The 15,085-nt window shown below is 43.6% G+C and overlaps 1 long non-coding RNA gene across 1 annotated transcript; it reads right to left on the reverse strand.

Annotated features, from left to right (window-relative positions):
- Positions 1-8,099: 8,099 nt before the first annotated feature.
- LOC121108370 lies at positions 8,100-14,806 on the reverse strand. Its single transcript, XR_005842850.2, has 2 exons — positions 14,682-14,806; positions 8,100-8,675 (listed from the first exon to the last, which is right to left on the reverse strand). It is a non-coding gene; the product is annotated as an uncharacterized LOC121108370 (long non-coding RNA).
- Between the last annotated feature and the right edge of the window lie 279 nt (positions 14,807-15,085).

A 15,085-nucleotide genomic window follows, 5' to 3' on the forward strand; every position in this document is an offset into this window, starting at 1 on the left:
AAATGTGTCAGATCTTATATGCCTCTGGAAGCAAACTTGTGTTTCTCTGAAAACAGAAATGTGGATTCCAGTTCTCAGATCTGACACAACAGATAGCAGCATATGGCCAGCAGTCTATGGACACAACACTTCTCCCCTGTTCAGCCAAGGCACACACTAGTTAAGTGCCAGAGCAGAGGACCACTTTTTTTTAATGTATTTTTAGTAGAAAGCGAATATCATTAGTAAAAATTTGAAAGGAATATGTCCATCAGCAGCCTCACAACTTTCTGCAACAGAGAGCCAATGGCTCCTGCTCTGTGGAGGTGGTTCCCTTGAGAATGCTGCTGCTTTTGGATGTCACAAGGTATGAGCTGTCTGCCATGATCATAGGGGCAGAAGGCTGGGCACAAAAACTGGGATGCTCTCCACACTCAGGGAAACACAGACACTGCCTCTGCTTATAGCTTGAATTAGATGGTGGCGAAGAGTAGAGCATATTTTCTTGCAGTTTTAGAAGGAATACATGGTGTTGCTTTTTAATTAGCAGGGAGAGGACTGTTTCAAAACATGTCATTGTTCTGGTGATGAATAATCAGAGAACACCAAGAGGTGTGTTTTCAGAGGATTTAATAACAGTGGCAGACACACAATCATAGAATCACAGAGTCACAGAACCATGCGATATCTCCAGTTGGAAGGCATCCACAAGATGATTGAAAAACAGATCCAAACAGTACCACCCAAAATTAGGGTGTTATTATTTTTTCCAGTATAGACTGGAGAAACAGGGGTGACAGCTTAGAAGACAAAAAAAAAGAATGCAGCAAATGAAGCTTGGAGTACCCAGCAGCACATGTAAGAGCAGAAATAAAGATGAGCATCTTTCTGGAGATTACATGATAGAAAACCCTGCAGACAATAACCTCAGTGTCAGCGATGGGAAAGAACAACCCCCTTTTTATCTTACTGCTCACCCTCTTGTTAGAGTGGAGTTAAATCTTCATCCAACACTAAGTTTGTGTCCCTAGAAATGCGTGTAGACACAGGATCCCACACAGAATTTTTTATGGGTTTACATTGAAATAAACTGCTTTTCCTTTCCATTCCATAAAATCTGATCAAGATGTAATGTGATCTAAACATTTTTTTGAAGAGTTTTCCTTGACCAGGACACAGAGTAAATAAGGTGGACTGCAGGAAAACTGCTAATGTGCTAACAAGGCACAAAACCCCACAAACATTATGCAAGAGTAGCACTCTTTTTTTGCCACATGGAATAAAATGGCAATCTAAAGGCAAAGCCTTTATTTACATAGAAACTTACATTTTTGATAACTTACCAAGGCATATAAACCTAAGTGGCAACGTCATAAAAATCTGTTAATTAGATTAATAAACAGTGTCTAGTATTAGCACTTAAGTCTGGAACAGAGTGTAGCAACCAAACACCCTGAAGCAGAAATGCAAGCTGTGCTTGAGCAGTATTGTATCACAGAAAAGGAACTAATGAAAAGTAGCTACACACTTTACATACACAAAATACCTCCTCAAGGATCTCAAGAATCTTCCTTCATTTTATGATCTCTGAAATTTTATTTTGGCCTCAATGTCGCAGTGCTAGAGCATTAATTCACTTATGCTTCCAGTTCCCAAAATAAAAGACATGAAAGCAACACAAGCCAAATACCCAATACAGCACAGCATTTTGCATTCTGGCTACTCCTGTGATGAGCCAAGCTGTGCCACATCTCTATGTGTCCTTCTCTCATGATACACTCGACACTGTTTATACAGCTACTGATATAATGCTTTCCTTTTGAAATTTAATGAATATCAGAACTGTGTGAAAAAATGTAAATGGCTCTTTTTGAAATACATGCAGTCAGCCACCAGATGGCAATAAAACCCAGCTAATGAGCAGCAAGCTTCACTTAGGCGTTGCTCGGAATCACTTTTAACTGATGCCTTCCTTCCTTACAGCTAGGTACAAGTGGGGGGGGGGAACAAAACAAAACAAAAAAAACCCTCCTATAATTCAGGGGTTACTTGCGTTTCATACAAGTCTGAAATCGGTAGCAGTTGCATATTACAGCACTGAGGTTAGTGAAACAGAAGTGCAATTGCCCATCATTGAAAATTACATCCAGAAGTTCTAAGTATTCAGTATAGCTCACCTGGTCTAGCAAAAACAAACAAACAAAAACAAAAACATTCCCAATGTCCCCCGTTTCCACTGTATTCTCATTCTTCTTATTATTATTACTTAGTTATGTGCTTGGTATTTGTTCAAATTTAATTAAACTAATAACACTAAGCACTATGGCTGACATCACTACAATTTTACATTTCCTCTTCCTCTGTACTATTATTTTAGATGTAAGAGCTAACATAAGGCTCTGCAACATACAGAATTCCCTGTTTTAGCTGCTGTCCTCTATTAGCCAGTACTTTGCTATGTATACCATCAGATTGCCAGTGAGAGACTGGCAGTTATTTTTCTCCCTACAGACAAGTGTGAGGTTGTTTTGTTTTGTTTTGTTTTCTCATTGTTTTTGATGCCATCAAACATATAACATCTGCATTATTTACTGGTTTCACTCAGAAACATGTGCAAGAACATACTCTTGGTTAAGAGCATTAGCACAAAGATTATAAATCTACTTACATATAATAAGAAAAAAAAAATCCACTACATTAACAGATAAGAAAATCTCCAGGTCTTTATCAGACTCACTCATGTAAGCAAAATTTGAGAACTAGGCTTTATTTTTACACAGAACTGCACACAGTCATGCATAAAAATAATACAGTGGAATGACTTCCACAGAATAGCTCTGCAACTGATAGATTATTACGTGTATAAACTTGGCCAATGTATGCTAGCCCAAGTCCTGCCACTAGGACATCTTGTTCCTCAGCAACTGATGGAAAGAATATTGCCTAAGCTTTTTAACACTCAGGATTAGTTTCATAACAAATACACTGGCTGCTAGGAAGGACATTACACTGTACTAAAATGCATTTTACTTTAACTAAGTCTGCTCACTTTCATAATGCTACATTATGATCTAATCTGGGCTAACTGGATCTTCTGTTCAGAGGGAGTTTCTATTTCTTAAGATGAAAAAAAGTAAAAAAAAAAAAAAGTAAAAAAAAAAAGGTGGGGGGGGGGGGAGATAATGTGTTATAAGCTTTACAGAGAGCTAAAACTCACTAGCATGGGAACTATATTATTAGAAAGTTTTTTTCCTCTACAGGCACTGTGTCTTTGAGGTTCTGTGCTATAATCATGGGACCACTGTGAAGGATTTTGGAAGAGGGGAATCCACAACTCACGTCAGGCGTGCTGGATGATTTGGGATGTTTTGTGTTCCTCAGCAGGAAATGGGACTTAGCCTCTCCGTAGCCCCTCTTGAGTGCCACTAGTGAAGTTGCTGCAATTATTCCTATGTTAAACCACTTTACTTAAGCCACGTAAGGCTCACTGACAAGCCCAGGAACAGAACTTGGGTGTGAAGGTCTGAGAGATACTGGCCCTAATGAATGAAAATGTGACAGCACCATTTGTCATGTTTCCCATAATCTAGCTGCTTAACATCACACTTCCTGCACTACAGTACCCACTGAAGTCCTTAATGTCTTCTTAATCAGTCTCTACTTAAAGTTAATGCTCTGCTGCCTTTTGAGTGAATCTTTTCCCGAAGGATATTAATAGCAGTTTCAGAGATAAAAACTACTGACAACTCCATATGTTATACTGCAGCAAGCTCGTTCCACAACAGATTTATTTAAGCAGAGAAGTTGCAAAAACTTCTAAGCTGTTGTTGAAGGATAAATCAACACCTATATTGTGAAGCATTTCATCTTTTGGGACTCCTTCTGTGCGCCACTCTCTATCAATCCAAGAAATATGTCTGTGCGTGTTGTTGCCAGAGCACAGAGAATTTTTCTTGTTCAATTTCCCAGCCAGGGGCAAGGGTCGTTAACATCTACTTTCCTTCCTCAGTAGCTATTTTTAGCAGTTACCTACATTACATGGAAAGGCAGTAGACAGCAAAAATGTACTTTGGTCACAATCATTTGTATTTTTGCTGCTCTGTGCTTCACTGCGTTGGTGATTTCTGTGGAATGTATGGGAATACACCTGGAAGAAAGGCTTCATCTCTTGGAGTAAGGTAGTGGAGGAACGCCTGAAGCATTTCTCTCACTGCTGAATAATTTTATCTTCATCACAGATGGAAAAGGGAATGAAAGAGAAAAAAGTAGCATGATTCACCTCAGCATATGACTTCATCCATACCAGTGTTACTCAAATCATCTTGGATGTTAATCAAAATGCTGTTCACTCAGTGATTTGTACTTCACCCAGCTAGGCTGTGAAAAATTATGAGTCACTGCAATTGACCACAAAAGACACAATCCAATAAAATGAAGAATGGGGGGAAAAAAAAAAAAAAAAAAAAAAAAAAACACACCTGGTTGTTCCTGTAAAATTTAAGGAAAAATTAACAACATACTGCAATGTTTCACTTAAATGCTGCTGGCCACTCCTTTTTTAATGCAGCCCAGAACACAGTTGGGCTTCCAGGCTGCAAGCGCACACTGCTGGCTCATGTCCAGCTTCTCATCTACCAGGACTCCCAGGTCCTTCTCCACAGGGCTGCTCTCAAGCAGGCCTTCCCCCAGTTTGTATAAATACCTGGGATTGCCCTGACTGAAGTGCAGCACCTTGCACTTGGCCTTACTGAACCTCATTAGGTTTTCATGGGCCCACTTCTCCAGCCTGTCCAGGTCCCTCTGGATGGTTTCCCTTCCCTCCAGTGTATTGACTGCACTGCTCAGCTTGGTGTCATCCGCAAACTTGCTGAGGGTGCACTCGATGCCATCGTCTATGTCATTGATAAAGATGTTGAAGAGCAGCGGTCCCAAGACCAACCCCTGAGGGTCACTGCTTGTGACCGGCCTCTACCCTGACACAGAACCATTGATCACAACCCTTTGGCTGTATCCAGCCAGCCAATACCTAATCCACCGAACAGTCCATCCTTCAAATCCATGCCTCTCCAATTTAGAGAGAAGGATGTGGTGAGGGACCATGTCAAAGGCTTTGCAGAGGTCCAGGTAGATGATATCCACCACCCTTCCCACGTCCACCGATGCTGTCCCTCTATCATAGAAGGCCACCAGATTGGTCAGGCATGATCTGCCCTTTGTGAAGCCATGCTGGCTGTCTCAAATCACCTCTTTGTCTCGTATGTGCTTTAACATAGCTTCTAGGAAGATCTGTTCCATGACCTTCCCAGGCACAGAGGTGAGGCTCACCAGCCTGTAGTTCCCCAGGTCACCCTTTTTTCCCTTCTTAAAAATGGGAGTAATGTTTCCCTTTTTCCAGTCACCGGGGACTTCACCAGACAGCCATGATTTTTCAAATATGAAAGAGAGAGAGAGAGAGAGTGGCTCGGCAACCACATCAGTCATCTCTCTCAGAATCCTAGTATAGATATCATCCGGCCCCGTGGACTTGTACACATTCAATTTCATGAGGAGGACTCAGAATTGTTCCACCATTAAAGTGGGACAGAAACGACTCCCCACACCCTCACCTAGAGTCTCATAGTCCTGGCAGACACCAGAAGCCTGACCACCCATGAAGACTGAGGCAAAGTACTCACTGAGTACCTCAGCTTTTTCTATGTCTGAGGAAGCCAGCTCCTCATTACCTTTCATCATAGGAGGAACACTCTTCTTGGCCTGTCTCCTCCTGCCTATGTACCTGTAGAACCCCTTTTTGTTATCTTTCACATCTCTCACCAAGTTCAGCTCTATCTGCGCCTTGGCTTTCCTAATCCTATCTCTACACACATGGACAACAGCCCTGTGTTCCTCCCACGCTACACAACCCTTCTTCCACTTCCTGTACATTTCCCTCTTTTCCATCAGTTTAAGCTGCAGGTCCTTGCACAGCCACGACGGTCACCTGCCTTCCCTGCTCAACTTCTGCTGGGGGATCCCACTCAGCAGTTCCTTGGGCAGCCAGAAGTTTGCTTTCCTGAAGCACAGGGCCCTAGCTCTGCTTTTTGCCAGGACTGTGCTCTTCAAGATCACAAACTTCACCAAGGCATGGTCACTACAGCCCAGGCTACCTCCAATCTTAACCTCTCTAATGCTCTCCTCTGCATTGGTGAGCACCAGGTCCAGTAAGGCTTCACCTCAAGTTGGTCCATCTATTACCTGGACCAGGAAGTTCTGCTCGACAGACTCCAGGAATCTCCTGGATTGTCTCTGCCATCCACCACACCACTATCCCATCAGATATCCATGTGGTTGAAATCCCCCATCAGGACAAGAGCCCGTGAGCACGACACCTCCTGCAGCTGAAGCAAGAAGGCCTAATCAACAGGCTCCCCCTGATCTGGTGGCCTACAGGAGACCCAACCACTAGATGCCCTTTACTGGAACAATCCTTGATTTTAACCCACAAGCTCTTGACCTGATCATGGCTGTTCCTCAAACACAGCTCTTAGCAATCTATTCACTTCCTAACATAACGGGCAACTCCCTCACCCCTCCTACCCTGTCTATCCCTTCTGAAAAGCCTGTAGTCCTCAATCAGGATATTGCAATCATGGGATTCATCCCACCATGTTTCTGTGATAGCAATTAGGTCATACTTTCTCAATTGCACCACGGCTTCTAGCTCCTCCTGTTTATTTCCCATGCTGTGCGCACTGGCATAGAGGCACTTCAGCTCAGCTATTGGCATCATTGCCTTCTTGGAGGAGCCCTCCCTAATACCTCCAGGACAAGTCTGAGGTTTTCCTTTACCGTCTCCCAAGGTGACAGCATTCCCATGCACTTCTTTGTCACCCAGTATGCCCCCTTCCACCATCATATCTAGTTTAAAGCCCTGCTAACCAGCCCAGACAGCTTGTTCCCAAGAATATTTGTGGCTCTTCTAGTCATTCAGTTCCCACCTGCCATCAGCATTCCCCCTTTCTCAAGGCTGCATCCCAAGCCATAGTGCCCAAAGCCCTGAGTGTGACACCATTTGCAAAGCCAATCATTCAGTGTGTCCACCCTCCTCCTTTTGTGTTGATCCCAGTCACCAACTGAGAGGATAAAGAACACAACCTGTGCCCGATCCCTTCAGCAGTCTTCCCAGAGCCCTGAAGTCCCTTTTGATCACCCAAGAACTTCTTTTGCCTACCTTTTTGTTTCCAATGTGGAAAACTGGTAATGGATAATAATCAGAGGGCTTAACCAAGTGAGTGATGTTCCTAGCAACGTCTCTCACCCAGGCTCCAGGCAGGCAACACACCTCCCAGTGGGACAGATCTGAGAGGCATATCGGGCCCTCTGTTCCCCTCAGAAGGGAGTCCCCTATGATGACAGCCCTTCTTTTTTTCCTGACTGATGTTGTAGCAAAACGGGGAGCAAACTGACTAGCCTTGGGCAACCTCTCCTGCATGGATGGACTTTCACCGAAATCCACATCCCCAGCTCTCAGCTCTAGAGCCTCATACCTGTTATGTAAGGGCTCCTGGGAAGGTGGGGCAGGCTGAGGGGCAGTCCACTTGTTGCCCCGAAGAGGGACTTGTTTCCATCTGTTGCTGTCTTCAAGGTAGCCCCTTCCCACCTGACTGTAAGAGGGCAGATGATCCCCCACTGCTTGAGGAGCATCTCCCCTGCGCCCTTCCTGTTGGAATGGCAGAGTCCAATTCCACCAATCAATCCCCTTCCCACAATCCCTGATGCTCCTCAGCCTTTCTACTTCCTCCTTTAGCTCTACCACCAGGCTGACCAGATCATCCACCTGCTCACACCACACACAGATAGTATCCCTGCTACCCTCCTGTAGCAGTGACAGGGCCAGGCATTCTCTGCAGCCTGAGACCTGAACTGCAGCATGGACATTCATGCTTTCGATCTGAATCTCCAAATCCCTTTTAGCAGCAGCTCACTCACCATGGTTGCACCTTGGTGTGTCCAGAGAGCATCAACATGAATTGAGAATCTGAGAATGAAGCCCATAAACAGGGCTAGGTAAATGTACAGGTACCTGTTGTAGTCCACAGATTTTGATGAAGACACAGATCAGCTGTGCAGAGCTGCTGGAGTTGGGGTGCCAGGAAATCAATGTATTTACTTGGGGTGTGCAGCCTGGATAGAGGAAAGCTTCTCACAGGGAAAAACATAGTGTGATTTCTGGCATGTCAGGTTGTGTGAAAAGAAGTGGAACACACAATATGCCATAAAAGGGGTAAGTACCAGTTTCCCTGTACAAATTACGTTTGGTGTGATTTTACTATTCTTATCCTGCTTTACTCTGCCCTTGCCCACAAACACTTCAGTGTAGTCACTTTGCCCACCAAAAGACACCAAAACCCCCTAAATCAGTTCCTCCCAAACTTGTGCTCACACCACATCACTGGGCTCTCACACTTCCCTTCCTGCCTGTGCCTTGTCCCATCCTGAATGTCCAGAAACAAGTCCACTTATTCTCACATTCCCAGCCACCACGCCCAACTCAGAGGTGCCATTTAGGTTTGGCTGTGATTGGGAAGTCTTTCCTTGTTGTGCTGAGCTCTGTATGTGTTTCTGCACATCCCGAAGCCACTCCGCACACACGAGATGAGCTGGCAGTGCATGTACAGGGTCCACACCAGCAGAGTCGAGGGATGCATCCCTTCTGCCTGAAGGTGCAAGAAATAAGCAGAAATAATCAGTACGATTTCTCCAGCAGCGATAACCGTCACAGTTATCACTGAAGTGCTTATTATCTAATAAGGGAAGGTTGGATGTGCTCATTACTGTGGTTCAGAAGAAGTAAAATAAATGGCCTAAAACAGAATTCAGCTTTCCTGAGGGTAGTTTGCTTTCTAAAAATACTGCCTTGCTGAAGATCTGAAACAAAGCTGAGAGCTGAGAGCTGGTCTGTTTTTTCAGACAACAAATGAGTCTAATAAAATCTACCGCTTCTCCTGCATTCCTTGCTTACCAAAATGTGCAACAGGTTACTTTTTTAGGTAAAATAACAGTATATAACTTTCCAATTTGAAACACAGACAAGCACAGTAGCATCCCTTAATGAATCAAATGAAAGGTGAGAGGAAAAAGGCCTGTCACGTAGCTGCTGTTTGATAAATTTTTAAAAACCAACTCCAAATGTAAGCTATTTTGCAGGATGCTGCAAAAGGCAGCGTGACAAAAGCACACAAAAAAACCCAGGGTCCTTGTGTGGACAGACTCGTTACAAGTGAGCATGGAAAGTCAGGATGCAAAAGCAGTATGAATGGGAATATTTTGAGCTCTCCTGTATGGCAGAATCCCCCTTCAGGGATGTCTCTTGAGGATACATCTGTGCAGAGTTTCCTTGCACCTTGACATCAAGATACTGTGACTCTTGGTCAGTAAAACTCAGTGACTGCCCATAATAATGTTTCAACCTACCTACACATATGTGTGCATGTGAAGACACGCTTGTTATTAAGCAGAAATATAGGTTTTCTTATTTGATTATTAAACTTGAGCCTGTGTTATTTCATAAAATAAATTAATCATGTAATAAGTTAACGCATTCACTGCAGAAAAAATATCCGGAATACTTGTGCAGAGCTGAAAAATTCTGTAATTTTCAGCATCTCAGAAATCTCACTAAAGCATAAAATAACTTGTGATATGTTTTCACTTAGTTTTGCAATACACACTTGATTAGTGCTTCTGCTATTCTGACCACATGGAGGCAATACACAAATAATAACTGCCTAAACAAGCACGTGTCAATTTGCTAATCCGAGCATGCTAAAGGCAGATTTGCAAAGGATGCACATTATGCCTGCATTTACTCACTTTTTCTCAGAATTCGTAAATTTGCTGAATTGTGTGTTTAGTGGCTACATTTTTTTTTAACAGGAAAGTAAGATGATAAGTTAAACGTTTTGTGATAAAATCTAAAACATGGATACAATGTGAAGTATGAGAAAAAACAGTATGTACTTCAAAATTTTAGAAGTAATACATTTAAAAAAAAAAGAGAGAGAGAACTTTAGTTACGCATATGCATTAACTATATATATCTTACATCTTTCATACGAGGCCAAAGACAATTCCCCTTCACACAGTGCAGCCCAGGCCTGCCAAAAGGTTGGACACCTATACTCTATGAAGTAAATAATCAAGTGTATCCAGACATTTCAAATTCTGTTAAGTTGCTATTAAATCACTGCAATATATTCATTTCATATCAATAAATTTATTTAGAAATAGTCCTGCTTCTCTCTAACAAGTGAAGTATACTGTGTACTTATTTCCATCCATGACGCTTTGTAAAGTTTTTTCATCTCTGTGCCACTACACTAACAACTAACAGTCACTCCAGTGCAGGCTGCATCAATACAAAGGCCTGCAGTCATACCTCTGGATCTAAGACTGCTTTAGGATTGATTTTGGACATGGTGGCCTAAATGCCTCCCAATTGTACATCCACACCCTTCTACTAGAGTCTGTGACATGAACGAGTGTGACTCCAGGTTGCCAAAATCCTCAGGGTAAGATCTGAATCAGAACTGTTCAGAAACAGAGCAGAACACGCTGACACCTGCAGTCACGGATGACAGAGCAGCTCATATGGATCAGCATCAGTATGGAGATGACTCAGTACGGATTTTCAGTTTTCCAGTGAAGATTCTCAAGCAATGCAGTCAGTACTACCCAGCAAGCCAGGATTTTTTTTTTCTTTCTTTCCATAATCTTCTACAAACTGTTCCTTTCCTTTTCTTCTTGTTTCCATCACGCATACACAAAAACACAAAAAACAGGACACACAAGGGAGAATTTGCCAGTTTCAGGAAGCGGTTTGTTAAGTGAGGTCTGATCCTTATCTTATAAAGGCTGGAATACCGCCATCTTCCTTGGAGCTACTGACACCACCAGTAATAAAGCATTGCCTTCCTGGATTTTGTCAGCAAAAAGGAAAAAAAAGAAAAGAGAGAGAGGAAAAAAAAAAGGTTTTAGCCTAACTTTTTAAAATTTTATATTCCTTCAGTATCTAGAGAACTTAGCAATCAAAAACACTAGAGTAGAGTGTTGTCAACTAGTAACTCACAATAATGACCTCCTCTGAGAGCTAGGCTTCAGGAAATTCAAGACGTTAGATCAGAAATAAGCTATTTGTTTGCGCAAAGACTGTTCAGTGAATTTTTTGTGCTGCAGTCATGTTTCCACACTGATTTACAATATGCATATTTTAACTATCCCTTGTAAAATGGAATGTTTAGGTCACCATCACAGATTAATGTGGACAGAAGAAGCAAACTGTGTACTAGAAGCTAATGCTTAAATTTGCCCAAGAAAAGGTAGACCTCAGGCTGGATGTAAGAGGCTCAGAAAGCAAGAGAAGGGCTCGCTTTTATAAGCAGTGATCTGAGCCAGACACTGAGGCTGTGCCAATTTGAGGGCCTGATAAAAGTTATTGGAGCCTCCTGACAAATAATAACCAACCCAAGTGCTTAAAAACTAAGTCTTCAGTGCTCGGTCTTAATTTAACATGGTACGACTTTATCATATTTGTATTCAACTTTTAAAATCCTGTTTCAAGGTAGATAAAAACATAATATTTAGCCCAAGGACAGTTCTCTGGGGAAGGCTGGGGCGGCGGGGGGGGGGGGGGGGGGGGGGGGTGAAGGTGGAAGTAATGAATGTTCAATAAGATTAACTGAGAATCTGAGAATAGTTGCTGAATACTCATTTAAGTTACATTTCATAGCAACTTCTCTATTCAAATAGAAGCAGGTTATTTAAAGATTTGGTGTCATCACACTGATCTCACTTTAGTGTTAATACAGCTTTTAGAAAGCAATATTTTAATTCCTATTTAAATACTAATCATCTTCAATGATGTTATCTTTCAAATGCTCTAATTATGGCGGTGAGTCTCAGATAAAATTTTCAAAAGGAGCTATCTGGTTTCAGAGTCTAATTTATGTCTTGCAACACAGAAAGATTTGGATTCTCAGTCCCTAAACTGCTCAAGAAAATGTTGCTCATAGTCCAGAGGGCTCAAATTCAGGGGTATTCTCCTTACAGTATGTGGGCGGATGCTATTCTGAGTGAGTAGGAATTAGACTGTGTAACAAGCAGTTGCTGAAAGTGAGAAACAAGGACAATCAGGAACAAGGGAAGCAAGAGGCGGCAACCAGCAGGCCATGAGTGAATCTTAATGGGTGTCAGAGTGCTGAATTCGGAAGGCTAAGGGAAAGCAGCCCGCCAAGGCCTGCAGCAGTTCCGTGCCGCGTGGCAGGTTTACCAGAACGCACCGGTACAAGCTGAACGGCAGGGCGGGCTCTTCACCCTGCTTACCAGCGGATGGCGCAACGTAACCGAATTACCGGGGCACAGATGAACGCAAAAAACGTACACGGACTGCATCGGCATGCATGACTGCTGAGGGGAACTGGAAATGCTTCAGTACTTGTGAAAGCAACGCTGTACTGCAAAACCGTTGATCTAAATTTTAATATCTCTGACATTCGCTTAACCAAACGACGTCAGCCTGTGTTAATACGCTTAGTGATCCAAATTTAAATTACACAAATTAATGTGCTGAGGGCTGCAAGTTGAAATTGCACGTAACTGAACACGAAGTCGAGGTGACCGACAAGGTGGCTAACAACAAGGCCGCCTAAGGCCAGAAAGAGCAGCAAGGAGGCGGTGGGCGGTGCTTCTGGTGAGACACGGGCCCGGGCGAGTCGGGACAACCCGGGCAGCAGGAAGCGTGGGAGGTGAGCGGGAGAAAAGGGCTGAGTGCGGCACGCAGCCAAGATGAGTGCTCCCGGCTTGAGATGTGATGGGATCAAGGAATGATAGATGGGTTGTTTCATTTGTGTCCTGATTTCTGAGCTGTTCTGGTGAACTCACACCTCTTTACTAACTCGTTTCTTAACAGGTTCAAAGGTTTCTGCCAGAGATGAGATTCTTTACCTTGTCACGTCAGTTCCTGAATCTGAGGTTTTAAGTTAACATACCAACTACTATACAATTCCTAGCAGAATCTTGTGATTTGGGAGCTTATAGCTGTTCCTGCTATAACCAATGAGATGCGATGCAGGAAATGCTGTCCCAATCCATTCTCCTAAGTGAAAGGGCAAAAAGGTGAGAGGCTGCAGGAAAGAGACTCGTGTTTTTAGGGAAGGTATATTAGGGAAGGAAGGGGGAAAACAAAAGCAAATATCAACAACACAGAGGAAAGCGTCCCGAGTGGGGTACTGGCTATGTTATTTCAAAGCAGAGCTGATCTCAGCTCAGGTGCTTTGGGTGCAAATATGCACATACATATAATAGCTCAGAGTGAATATGAAATTGATGTATAGTTGTTGGTGTCTTTTTTTTTTTTTTTTTTTTCCCCACCAGGCTTTAACAAGCATTTAGAATTAGCATTGAAAACTGGGTCAACTTTCATGTAAATCTGCCCATCTGATCACTAAGGATATGTTTTAATTAACTCAGAACAACAGCATAGCAATATATGGAAATTAGAGAGCTTCAAAGGCTGTGCAATTTAGCATATAGCATGGGTTTCCAAATGTCCTACTAAATTCAGTGGACTGGGTTCTACGCATTCAGAAAAACATCTAAAGAATGATCAGCTATGTCTGCAATCCCCTACACTTCCCCTAAGTGCAGTTGTGTCACTGTTGCAATGAAATACAGCTGTATTGGTGTTGTTTGCAGCATGTTCAGTACATCTGACAAGCAAGTTACCATCCAGTGCGTTTTCCTCCAGAAACACAACCCAAGAACTGACAAAAGCCTGACAAAAGCTGGCAGTGTGACTTGTCAGCAGGACTCATAACCGCCCATGAATTAGTAAAACATGATACACCTGAAGCTGACCAACACGCTCATCAGCAGCACCCAGCTCACACGAAACACATGGAATGCATCCTGTATCACGGCAGCAGTGCTGGGGCTAAGCGTCCAAAAATGGTTTGGCCAAAGACAGCAGTCCTAAGGAGAGGGGAGGCAAACTGGGACCACAAGCTCTGCTGATTTATTGGCAGATCATCAAAGTATTTTATTCTTCTCCAACAAGCCTGGAATGGGAAAACTGAATTATGAGGACTGCCCCAAAAGCTGTGTCTCCTATTCTATTATGTTGGCCCGCAACATCAGAGATGCATATTGGTGGTATGGCAGCAGAGATTGAACTTTCCTACCAAAATTCTGTTTTGTTGCTGTGCAACAGATGGCAGCAGAGGGGCAGTGTGACACAACAGCGTCTGACATGAAAGTGTTAATGAGGCAAAGGTGCGTCACTTTACTCCTCCACGCAGAAGTGGCACCCACTGTCATTCACTGACACTTGCTGAATGCTGATGGACATCAAACAGTGGACGTGAGCGCAGCGAGGTGCTGGGTGGTGCATTTCAGCAGTGGTGACAGCAACAGTGGGTCAACTCTGCCGGTGTGTATTGCTACAAGCGTGGCATGCAGGCTGGTCATGGCTGCCGAAAATGCACAGCTAATGATGGTGACTGTGTAGCTGAGAATTTGTTCTATAAATGGCGTTGTTGTGCTCTTTGTTGTAGTTGCAACTGAAATAAATAGGAGGCATTACTTTTGGAGTGATGCACATAGATACAATACTCGAAATGAACGAGAACGTGCCATATCCCATCCATGTAAGCAGGTCCGCTCCTTACCAACGTGTGTACAAAAGGAACATATCCACGCGGGTGCCTGCTAACCAAAGTTGGGCCTTTCAGCTGTGCAGATCGTTGGAGGAGACGAAAAAGGGAAGAGTTCCATCTCCCGAAGTCTTTGCGACAAGGAAGGCAGAACCGGGTGGAACCGGCAGGACTGCCCGGCACCCCGCCCCTCCGGCAGGTTCCCGTCGATGCGCCCACGTGCCGCACGGTGGTGCACGCACACAGACGGTCCCGGCGTGACAGGGGCAGCGGCCGAACGTTGGCGGTTTGAAGTTAGGCATAGAGCTCCCCCGCCAGGTGATGGGTCAAGGGTGGCTTCTTACTAGGGAAAACGGGCAAATACAGCAATACGTTTTCAACCGCTGCCAGCCTGAACAACGGCTCTGACATCGCTGAGC

Source organism: Gallus gallus, chromosome Z (genome assembly GCF_016699485.2).
Source record: "Gallus gallus isolate bGalGal1 chromosome Z, bGalGal1.mat.broiler.GRCg7b, whole genome shotgun sequence".
Taxonomy (NCBI): Eukaryota; Metazoa; Chordata; class Aves; order Galliformes; family Phasianidae; genus Gallus; species Gallus gallus.